This window comes from Mustela nivalis (assembly GCF_964662115.1).
Source record: "Mustela nivalis genome assembly, chromosome: 5".
NCBI classification, from domain to species: domain Eukaryota; kingdom Metazoa; phylum Chordata; class Mammalia; order Carnivora; family Mustelidae; genus Mustela; species Mustela nivalis.
The window spans coordinates 49,212,551-49,225,100 of record NC_139024.1 but is presented as its reverse complement, the minus strand read 5'-3'; the positions used below and the strand labels follow the sequence as shown (position 1 = coordinate 49,225,100).

Sequence of the window (12,550 nt, the reverse complement as noted above, 5' to 3'; positions counted from 1 at the left end):
AGGCCCTAGAACTTTCATGCTTCAGTAACTCAGACTTCTACTTAGCTTTCTAAATTCTCCATTTCTCTTTATACATGTAACCCTGCTTGTTAGAATAACAAAGCCTGCCCCTATTTCTTGCTTTCTTTTGTTTCTTAAAATGGCAAAGGTCTTTTACCATTTCATAGTTTTCTGGGACCAGAATCCTTGCTAAGTAGTAAATGTGAGCAGGCAAGCCTGTATTTTGTGCATGGACGTCCTGGAAAATAAGAAATAGGGTGATCTTCACCTATTGCTACACAGTAATTTATTTAATTTTGCAGCTTTCCATTTGATGATACTCTCTTATTCCCTCTCACTCTCCCCTAAAGAAAATGCTGGACTCTTCTCCATGGTATACAGATGGTAATAAAAATGTTAATTGTGTTTCCTCAATTTGTTCTCACTGTGATGCTTTTTCTGCCAACTAAATCAAGTCTGATTTGATTTGGGTAGTTTTATGCATTCACCCTCTCATATCTTGACTATTTGAAGAGTTTTTTTTTAACTGTTCTCCCCTTCCATCCTTCAGCCAGGTGTGATGATACCATTACTTGGAGAAAAATTTTAGTGGTTTCCCTCTTTCCTTTCCAAGTGCCTTGGTCTGGCATTCATTGTTGTCTATAGTTGAGCACCAACCCCCTTTTCATTTCTTCATGTAATATTATTTTATCTCACACTTGATTATTTATTGGTATATTCATATTGGTGTATTGGTATATTCATCTATTCAACAAAATTTTCTGATGGTCTGTTTTGTTTTGAGACATCTTACTTAGTCCCAAAAGACTAATCATCAACTAAGGAGGAAATCATAGTGGAGTTTAATAAGTGGAGATCTGCACATGACAGTATGCATTAAATAATTAATGATAATTTAATTGACTTTGTCCACAAATACTCATCAAACACCTAGGACAATACAAACAGTAGGAAAACACATAAAAGATCTAAATTAAAGGTCATGGAAAGTTTCTTAGAGTTGCTAATGCGTAAAGTTCAGTCCTTCAGGACCCCTCAGCATTCAGGCCATCTACTACTTGCTGTCAGAATGCTCCTTGTAGAAGGCACAGCCTGCTTTATTTTCATTCTCATTTCATCATCTGGAATACTTTGTTTTAAAACCTCTCTGATTCTTTGGGGCCTAAATCTAAAGGTATCTCTTCTTCCTCTGTGATTTCCCTAAGCTAGAAGGAATCGATTACTATTCTAAATTCCTACAGCATGCTGTGCTTTTCTCGTGGCACAACTTTCAAGCTATTTTAAATGAATATTGAAAGTAATAAAAAGCAATTTAAATTACATAGAACTATGTATAGCAAAAAGTGCATCGTTACCCCGACTTTCTATCACATTCCTGTCTCCAGAAGGAAGTCCTATCAATAATTTGTTGTGTGTCCACCCAGAGCTTTCACTTGGCATTTCTATACATGTGTGCATGTGTGTGTAGGCACTCACACATAATAGAAGGTAATGTTTTTCATAAATGAAACCATACTCTGCATTGTTTTGGGAATTACATGTTAAGATGATATTTAGAGAGCTCGTGTTGGTACATAAAAATATAATTTGTTCTTTTCAATACAATACTTAGATGGACATTTCCTTTCTGACATTCTACTGTTATAAAAAACCTGTCATGTACATTTAAATACACCTTTGCATATGTATGTAAGCAGTTCCATGGATGAACTTACAGATGTGAAATTCCTGTATCAAAGAGTATATACATTTACAAAATGTCAGTTGATACTGCAAAATTCTCTTCCAAATAGACTATCCCAGTTTAAACTCCCAGAGTCCTTAGACCCTCATTTAATGGCATCTTGTAAATATTCGATCTTCTTTAGTCAATGAAAACATAATTCCTTTAGACAGGGACTATGCCTTTTATATTTTAGCATTCCAGGTGACTTCTGGCACAGAACAGTGCTTGGCACATGATACAAACCTGACAAATATTTGTGGACACAAAATGAACTGCATAGATGTAAAACACCAGGTTTTCCCTAAGGCAAGGAAGGTGCTATTTAGTCTTTTTGAAGCTCTCTGATCTGGCTTCTATAGGTTGAGCTCCTAACTAAATGCTTGGTTTTTAATTAATGACATAGTCTACCTAGATGTTCTCTTATAATCAAGATCTTAGATAAGATTTTCTAAGGAGTTAATGGGAAATTCCAAGAGTAAACCTCCAGAGCAGGATAAGAAAATAATGAAAAGGCCTAGAGGTCTAGGGCCTCCTCTTGACACTGTGGGAATGTGGCGGGCAATCCCAAGTGTACGAGAAGGACACAGGTTCATAGTAATCTACCAGTGGAGCCAGGAAGCCTGAACAGGAAATAGTACCTAATGTCTAATTGCTTTTACATTTGTGCACTTTAGGTTAGAAGGTTGGGTTAAACCCCAGTTCCATGACCTTTGGTACTCTGCTCTTTTCGGAAGCCCCTTTGCTCTTCTGTAAATGGAAAGCACAGTCCTCCAGATTTTTGTAAGGATTAAGAATCATCAAGTAAAAGGAACTAGTACAGCACCCACTGTGTAGTAACAGCCTTCTAGTACTGAGTGCTGCCTTCCAGGACACAGAAAAGGACTGCCTCCATTGTACACACAGGACTCACTAAGGAATATTGTTTCTGAAGACGTACTTTTGAATAGCTGTTTTGTCAGTTTTATGCATGAGTTTCAAAGCCATATCCTCAGAAAAATAAATCCAGAAATCCATGTAACTACTTTTTGCTTCTCTGTTTTTATAGTTGTTAGATTCTTTTCAATAAAAGCAAACTTTAGTTCTTGACTCAAAAATCCCATATGCATGTCATGCCCAAAACAATGAAAAGGGCAGTTATAGCAATCACAGTGGATATAATGTCCCTCTAAGTTCTAGATGAGGAGTCGCATATCAGGAGATTCTGTGGCCATGAACAATCTGTGAGCCTTTGGGAAGGAAGGCAGTAAGTGCTGAGAGACAGCTTGGATTTCTAGGTTAAGTTATTCTCCAAAAAGTCTAAACGGGCACTGTGCAGACTGCCAAAGCAAAGGGTATGTGAATGCCACCAAAACACAACATGATATGTTCTTTTGCTCTGTATAGCTTCTGTTTGTTATTGCTTTAATCCTTCTCATTTCTACCCAGCAAAATCCCCTCATCACTTAAGGGCCATTGTGAGACTTCTCATTCAATTCATAGCATTCTTCCTTGAGCATTGTTCTTGAGTAACATTTTTCATATTATGGTTTCCTGATGATTTGTCTGTTTTCCTCCCATAGACCATAAGTACCTCAAAGCTGTCACTTTCATATTTCAATTTCTCTTTCCCAAGGCCTGAGCTTTATACAATGCCTTGTACTAAGTACTTCTCCAGTAATACTTTTTAAAGAATAGATAAATGACAAGAAGAAGAAATATGGGCTCCGGTATAGTGGGTAGATTTGTGACTAGTAAAATGATTGTCCCCAAAACAGTTGAAGATGTTCAAGATCTACTTCTTTCATAGGATAATTCTCAGAAGTTAGAATGTGACTCTTTTACAAATTTGCTTATCTACGGCTACAAATACACAAGTAAATGGAATTTCACAGAGTAAGCCCTTAATTAATAGTGAAAGGAACCAGAATTAAACAATGGTATACTTTCCTAGAAAAATAAATAATCAAGAGTGGTCTATAAACAGTGACTCAGGATGCATTGAAAGAATGTGCAGCCATCCTCTTGGATTATCATCTTGGATAATTTCAGTCCAGACCCTCCATCTCAGCTCCAAACTTATTAAATTCTCTCCTCACTGAATGACTCTGGGAAGATTACTTAACCTCTCTGTGGCCTCTGTTACCTCTACTATAAAATGAGATTAAGAACAGTACTCACCAAATAGGATTACTACAAAGAGTAAATTAATTCATATGTATATAAAGTATTTTGAATAGCACCTGACATGTAATATATGATGTGTTTGCTGTTTCTAGTTTCAACATCTCTATTTGATCGTTTCAGTAGTACCCAAACCTACATGTCTGAAATCAAACATATTCACTTCCCAAACCTGTTGTACCTCCAGTACTCCCTGTCATAAGCAAGGGTACCACTATTCATGTAGTTATAAAAATGAAAAGCTAAGCTCCATCCTTTATACCTCTTCTCCTTAGTCCTCCCATCCAAGCTATCAATAAGGACTGTCTATTTTATTCCTAAGTACCTCTTGAATCCATCCCTTTCTCTCCATCTCCACTGCTGGAACCCTAGTCCAAACAGCTTTCATCTCTTGCCTGAGTTACTATAATAGCCTCCTGAACGATCTCCCCATAAATACTCTTGCCTTCTCTAAATCTCTCTCCACCAAGTGATCTCTTAAGAATAAAGATCGTACTGTGCTTTTTCCCTGCTTTGAAACTTTCAAAGCTTTCTACTGCTCCCTCAATGAAGACCCAACTTCTAAATTGGCCCTTGCCTCATTCCACTTCCCTATGTCTGTGCTCTAACACTACTACTTTCTCTCATCTCTTGACCATGCAGGCTCTGTCACTAGCTCTTTGCCTACAGTGCCCTCCCCTCTTCACCGTGTTGAATCCTAGCCCAAACAGCACCTGCTCAAGGAACTGTCTTGAATCCACACACCAGGTCAAGTGTGGGGCTTCACACCCTCTATTTTTCCTCTTTTAATATATACATTTATATATATGACTGTATAGTCTATGTCTGTTTTCTCCACTAAATTGTAAGCCCCATGAGAGTGGGGACCCTGGCTGTTTTTCTCACCCGACCATATCCCTACTACCTTGCAAGTAACCTGGAATTTAGTATATATTTAATATGTTGTTGAAAATTGACTTAAAGCCCTGCTCAAAATATCTATTAGTGATTTGGATAAAACTATAAAGATACATTGATCAAAATTACAAAGATAAAACTTCAAAAAATTAAAAATAGAATTATCATATAATCCAGTAATCCCACTATAGCTATATATATATTATATATATCCAAAAGAACTGAAATCAAGATCTAGAAGATGTATCTGTACTCTCATATTCATTAAAATGTAATTCGCAATAGCCAAAACATGAAAACAACACAAGGGTCCACTGACAAACAAATAGATAAAGAAATCATAGGAGGGGCGCCTGGGTGGCTCAGTGGGTTGAGCCTCTGCGGTCAGCTCAGGTCATGATCTCGGGGTCCTGGGATCAAGCCCTGCATTGGGCTCTCTGCTTAGCGGGGAGCCTGCTTCCTCCTCTCTCTCTCTGCCTGCCTTTCTGCCTACCTGTGATCTCTCCCTTTGTCAAATAAATAAATAAAATATTAAAAAGAAAAAAAAAGAAATCATAAGAAATACATATGGTGGAATATTATTCAACCTTTAAAAAGAAGAAAATCCTATCATTTGCAACAACATAGATGGATCTGAAACACTTTATGTTTAGTGACATAAGCTGGTCACAGAAGGACAAATACTGCATGATTCAACTTACATGAGGTATCTAAAATAGTCAATCTAGGGGTGCCTGGGTGGCTCAGTCATTAAGTGTTTGTCTTCAGCTCAGGTCATGATCCCAGGGTCCTGGGATCAAGCCCCCCATCAGGCTCCCTGCTTAGTGAGAAATCTGCTTCTCCCTCTCCCACTCCCCCTCCTCACTGTGTCTCTCTCTGTCAAATAAATAATTAAAATCTTTTAAAAAAATAAGTCAAACTAATAGAAGCAGAAAACAGGGATGTTTGCCAAGAGGTAGTGGGAAGGGGGGAAGTGGTGAGCTGTTATTCAGTAGGTATACAGTTAACAGTTACACAAGATGAATACATTCTGGAGATCTGTATGACATAGTACCTGTAGTTAACAATTTGTTATTTAAAAAAATTGTAGAAGTTAAGGGAAAAAACCTGGGACAAATACAACAAATTCAAGATTCAAAAATATCTTAAAAGCATGAATAATCCTAATTGACACAAGAATTAATCAGGATATGTATAAAACCATGCATTAAATTAAAAAAAAAAGTTTCCTGCAGAAATAGAGTATCAGGAAGACTACTTGATAAAAGTATAGGAGTGCCTGGGTACTTCAGTTGGTTAAGCTTCTGCCTTTGGCTCAGGTCATGATCCCAGGGTCCTGGGATGGAGCCCCATGCAACATGCGGCATTGGGCTTCCTGCTCAGCGGGGAACCTGCTTCTCCCTTTCCCTCTGCCCTCTGCTCTGTGTCAAACAAATGAATCTTTAAAAAAAAAAAAAAAAAAAAAAAGTACATTTAGGCACAGCTAAGTGAGAGTGAGAGGATGCATCCTGGGGTGAATTATTAACACGCTGGGACTGCAGAATGCCCGATACCACCTTGGGCTACACTAAGAAGCCAGCCATCCTGACAGTGAGGGGGAATATGGATGCTCTCCCCAGTCCCTCTTGAGAACACAGCTGACAAATAGTGTTAAACAAGAGGATGAGGAGAAGGAAACATGCATCCAACACAGACAAGGGACTGCATACTTTGTGTGGACTTCAAGATCTAGAATCAAGATCTATGAATGAAAGGAGGCCGATTTATGTATAATAAGAGTTTTCCAACATGAGACCTTTATAAAATGCTTTCTCAACAATAAAGTTCTAGATTGAGTGATGTATTAAACTGGGACTCCACGGCCACCTCTCAAAATGCGATGGAAGATATCCCTCTATTGGGGAAGGGAGTTTGTGCTAGATGACAATTAATTTCTCCAACTCTGAGCTGCTTCGTTCCGATGAACTGGTGGTGGGAAACTCACCTGGCTAAACCTGATGTGATAGAATAGATTATTGGTTAGGAAATAGTCCTCTGACTCCTTCTCCCTGGGGTAGACTGTAATTCCTTAGCCCCACTGATTTTAGGCTTGGCCGTGTGACTTGCTTTAGTCAATGAAATGTTGGAGGCTGTGGGCTCAGGTAGAGCCTTTACATGTGCTTGCTCAGTTCAACTCAGCTCTTGAGCCCCTGTGATCAACTGTGAGGTACTCCCAGTAGCGACTTCCCCTTCAGCCTCAGCTTCAGAATCAACACATGTAGATCTAGGCCTGAACCCAGTCCACAGCCTGCAGCCAAGATCAGCAGATCGTAGCTGATTCCCAGATCCATGAGTATGAGAATAAATCCTCCTTATTGTAAGCCATGAAGGAGTTCATTCAGGATTTTTATGACAAAAGCTGACTTACAAATACCCGATTCTCCCTAAACTGAGATAATTCCAACTTTTTCTCATATTAGACCCTTTACTGTTTGTGGTTCTCCTTGTGCCTCTCTTGTCTTGTGATTCCACCTTGTACAGTTGTACGGGGCCAGAGAAGGAAGGTGAGTGAATGCCAGAGAGTTGACATGCTATCCTATTTACAAAGATGGCCTTGAGGTTAAAGGCCATCAAGGAAATACCGGGTTTGTTTTTTCTTTACCTCCTTGAAACAATAGAAGGAAAAACTCTAGTAGTCCTGTGCTGTGCCCTTCTTTTTGTGATCTCCTGGTAGTTCTTACAGCATCTTCTTGCTCTCTCCTTACTTAGGTAACAGGCAGTACTTGGGGAAATCTATCAGATTACAGAAAGGGCTTCTTCCTTTTGTGGGCCCCAAGTTTTGAGTCCATGTTATAGTGTTCTCTGAGAACTCATTCAGGGAGAATTTAACAGGAAGTCAAAATCCACTTCTGCCCTCATCCTGCCTTCTGGACAGGCAGAAACCAGCCTGAGCTTCCAAGAGTCAGAGCTGGGCATGTGAGGATCGAGGGGAGAGATACTAGACCGTGGACTGGGTAGAAAGGTAGAAACTAGGCATAAAATTGGTGGGATGAGCCCAGAGAGATCCCCAAAGGTGATCTACTGCCTTCTCTAAATCATCTGTAGCCTCTCTGGGAGTGGGTGGTCCTTTCAGATACTTCTCCTTTAAAGCCTTAAATTCTAAAATTGCTTGTGCCAGCTTTCTTTGGTAACCTTTCATTTCTGGGTTCCATATGGTATGTGAAAGTAGAAGAAGGAAGAAAGGGTGGATGTGAGTGACAGTACAAGAAACATTTCCTTTACATTTGGACAGAGGGAACAAGTGGCAAACCTCGGATCTGCAGGAATCCAGCCTGATTTTTAGCTCTGCCTGGTTTGTTGTTGTTGTATTTCCCTCTCCTTTTATCCTTCCAGAATAAGATACTTTAACAAAAGAGACAAGTATATTTACATTAACAAAGTGTTATGAGTTAATTGGAAAGGAGAGAGAAAACAATCTATGTGTTCAAGGATGATAGGAAAGAAAGATGAACAGAAAGAACTTGTGCCAAACACCATACCAGAGAGTTGACACAGTTTTTCACTCAATACTCACTTTCTTAACATTAAGTCCTTTTATAACCTTTCTGACATAGAAATAAGGAAACAGACAAAGAGAAGTTCAATAACTTGCTCTAGATCCCGCAGCTAATTGGAGAGTTAGAAAAGATCCCAGGTAAGCTAAGATTAGAAGCCATTTCTACCTCTAGAAAGTGGAACAAATGATGAATATCATTTAGACTTAATCCTACACATATTCAAGTGTTGCACGATTTGAGAGACAAAAAAAAAAAAAAAAAAGGTCCTTTAGTCCTAAGTGGATCTTGCACTTATTTATTCTGGGGCCTAGATTTCCACTATTATATTTCCCTTTCACTGAGCTAAACCCGCATTTGCCCGACCAGGTTATGCGTAGCCTGGCCGGTATGTGGCAGTGTGCTTGGAGATAGTTATGGAAGAATCCTGGTGTGTTGTTCAAGAACAGGGATTTCATGCCAAATTATGATGGAAAAAGTTAGCAAAACAAACATTGATATTTTATAAAATGCAAATCTGAACTGAGTTTAAAAGCTAAAACGTGAGAAATTTCATGTTAGCTTTATGCCACGATCCCAGCATATGAATCCAAGCATATGAATTCCTTCAGTGAATCCTCATGAGCTACTTTGTTGGAAAAGTTTCAGGTGTCCTAGTTGAAGGTACCTTGTCCTAGGAAGCCTCTGGGAAAACAAAAACCTCTTGACTGGTAGTGGTGAGGGAACATTTACATTCCCTGCCAAATATGAGGACTTGAGGACAGATGAATTTATTAGCTTAGGTTCACCATCCCAGAGAAAATACTTGAAGTAATGAGACCCCAGAAGCATAAGTTTGACTGAATTCTGGGAACGCAGAAATAATTTCCGTTGAGCAACACTGGGGAAGTACCTCAGTGGGATGTCAGGATAATATATGTAAGGGATGGAGTTACTAAAGAGGTCAACTTTTCCTCTATCAACCATTCATTCTTCATCCCACACCCCTTGTTAGAGAATCTTCCCAGACTCCCTTCCCAGTGAGAATGCTCAGAGAGACCTGTTAAATAAGGGAGCCAACCACATGATACACTCTTTCCTGCAGTCACAGCTGATTTAGCCAGACGCAGATACCAGACCCAAAACAATGCATTTGGAATGTGTTTGTGTATATGAAAAAAGCCAGGAATCCTTGTATTCAGGAATATGAAAGTCGAAGTTCAAGATCTGACTTTAGTTCTTGTGAGTTGAAGATGATATAAAGCTAGAGATAATGGTAGCCATGTGCATGCTACAGCAGGGAAAGCCAGTGTGCCAAACAGAAATGACAAAACCAGATGTGCAAGGGAAAGCAATCAAGAGAACAGACAGCTCTGGAGAGAGAAAAGCTGGGACTTTGGTTTCTGAGTTGTGGTCCCTTGTGAAGTCTGGCTGTTTTTGGTGAACTACCTCTGTACCTTACCCATGAATTCCCCTCCTTGCTTAAGCTGGCTAAAGTGGTTTTCATTATTAAAGTTTCCTAACAAAGACAGAGGGATGTGATCAAAACCCCTTTACTTGGGTGTAGAGTTACTGTGTAATTTATCATCTTAAATGCGACACTTGGGGGCACTGTTAGTAATTACACTGACAAACAAGAAACCCAGAATGTATAGCCATCCTTCCTATGTGGTGAAGAAGGGAAATGAGATGTTACCTGCTTGTATTTCCCAGGCACTGTTAGCTGCTTGATACAGGCCATCTTGTTTGGTGGTGACAACAATCCTATCACGCTTGTCCTCTCTCCAAGCAGGAAGTAGAGTTAGAGGGATTACACAGGAAGCAGGTGGAAGGGCCAGGAAAGGAGCCCAGGTCTAGCTGACCCCAGGTTCTGTGCTCTTCTCTCCAGGCTCTTTTCCTCCATACAAGTGTTGCATGGGGCTCAAGCTATACTAGTCCATAGTCCCCAGATTAGCATTCTGCAGGGTTGACAGCAATGATCAGTGAAGAGAAACACATGCAATTACACTAATCTCTCAGAAAACTCATGCCCACCCTATTGACACAAGGATGATGTCTATCTAGCCTCATTCTTGTTTGAAACACCTTTCAGCTGAAAAAGCACCATAAAACAAAATTTCCACTGGGAAAGAAGGAAATTGAAGCAATTCTGAGACAATTTAGGAGAAGCCCCCGTCTTCACCTGAGTTATCTGAGCAGGGCAGAGCACAAAAGATTAGAGGTCAGAAGTTTTCAAATAATTGCTTATTTTCCTGGTCCATCAGGTTTAACTCACAGGCTTGCTTTTGTGAGCATGTATGGTCCTTGCCACACAGTGAATAAGCACCAATTTCTAGAAGAGCTGTATGGCAAAAGAAAGAGGTGATGGGAGAGTAGATCTCGATATTCTAATTAAGACTCAAGTGAAAAATCTCTTCATTAAAATTCTAATGTGATCCCGGTTTTATTTCTACTAAAATGCCAAATATAACAAGAAAATAATTTGTTCTAATTTCTATACCCCTTCTCTTATCAGGCACTTTTAGCCCCCAGGACTAATCTAGTCACAATCAAGCAATTATCTGATGATTGGGGCTTCTGGGAATTGCCAGCCATTGTGGGGAGTGTGCCAGGTTCTTTCTGAGTCAGAAAAAGGGATCAGTTCCTGCCAACTGCACCCACCTGTTTATCCTTGGTAAGGGGTACACTGCCAGGAAAGTAATTACATCTTAATTCAAGGCAACGTGACCTAGATAGATAGTGAGTTCTCCTACCACATTGATCTAGCTTTGAAGAAGAGGCTCCAGCACCAGGCTGAGAAGCAAGCAGGACTTTATCCACTTAGAGTCCCAGGTATTTTTCCTGACACTACTTTTAGGACTACTAATGAGTTTGCCCTTGTGTGGTTTCTTCACAGCATGTATTTCCAGTGGAGTCCCTGACCTTGTGAGAAGGTAGAATGACAGAAGAATTTGGAAAGAAGTTGTAGAATGGAGAGGAGAACACAATTTGGGTTGAAGAACTATTACAGCCCCACAGTTCTGCGCATTCTGAGGTCCGAGGTCTGATCTCATAAGCTATGATTCTGATCACCTATGGCTGAGGCCATGTAATAACCATTGCTGTCATTTTGCAAGTTATTTGAAGGTCAGAAAAATACATTTGACACAGGGCAAATCTTACTGAACCTTGTAAAATGGAAATGTGTTTTTTTTTTTATATTGCAGTGATAACACAATTGAGAAAAAAATCTTTTTAAAGTAAAGGAGAATAAAATATGATTATTTTTTAAGAACTTTGTGGACTAGTGTAGCACTCTTGGTGCTATAGCCCATCCTACACAGTATTTTACCAACTTTTTCTAGCATACTATCACCATGGTTAAGGGACTTCATGGTCTCTCTTTTGAATGACTTAAATCCTTGAGAATTTTCCAAGTGCTTACATTATTCTTACTGTTTCCTCACCCAAGTTCCAATTGAGATAAATAATTTTTTTTATTACCCAAATGCATACCCTCAATGCATGTATGTACACCAAGCATCTTTTAGTGGTCTGCACTTAGGAAACTATTCCTCTACAAATGATCGCCCTGGTCAGTGCTAAGTAATCAGGGAAATTCATTTATTCTAGCAGCATAAAAATAATCAAATAAGGAACAGAATGACACAAAACAACTCTTGATCATAAAGGCTAGTGAATGTCCAACACAACTCCTAATTGGGAAATGAATGCCATCACTGACTCAGGATAATTCTATATTACTATAGTGATATTTTTACTGTTTTCCTCTAATTACTCACTTTCTTCTAATAGGCCTTAAAGAAAACCTATATTTTTATTCAAAGATGCAATAATGACTTCTTTTTTTTAATTATTAATTTCTTTTCAGCATAACAGAATTCATTGTTTATGCACCACGCCCAATAATGACTTCTACACAGAACCACCATTAAATAATTTTTCCTGAGAACCTTCAATTAAGTTTAGCTTTCTAGAAATCATTGTTTTGAATCTAGTTTTCTTCCTGGTGGTCAGAATGCAAATGTTCCAGAAATGTTTGTCTTCTCTTCTAGTTTTCTACCCTACTATTGACTTTGACCTTTAAATTGGATAAAAATAATATAAATAGAGATGACTGTTCCTTAAAAAAATATAGCATTTTATTGGATATAATAATATAGCTTTATAATGTTATAATGGTACCAATTTTCCTGGAGGGCCTGAACTTTGTTTTGAAATCCTATGCAGTGATTTAAAAAGTGCTGTGTCATTA

At 39.0% G+C, this 12,550-nt stretch overlaps 1 long non-coding RNA gene across 2 annotated transcripts in view; it reads left to right on the top strand.

Moving 5' to 3' along the window:
* Positions 1–11,550, top strand: part of LOC309864299 — a 140,084-nt gene extending 128,534 nt beyond the window's left edge. For both annotated transcript variants that reach the window (XR_014311445.1, XR_014311446.1), the window contains one exon: positions 11,192–11,550. This is a non-coding gene — a long non-coding RNA (uncharacterized lncRNA). The remainder of the gene's footprint in view (positions 1–11,191) is intronic.
* The last annotated feature ends 1,000 nt before the right edge of the window (positions 11,551–12,550 follow it).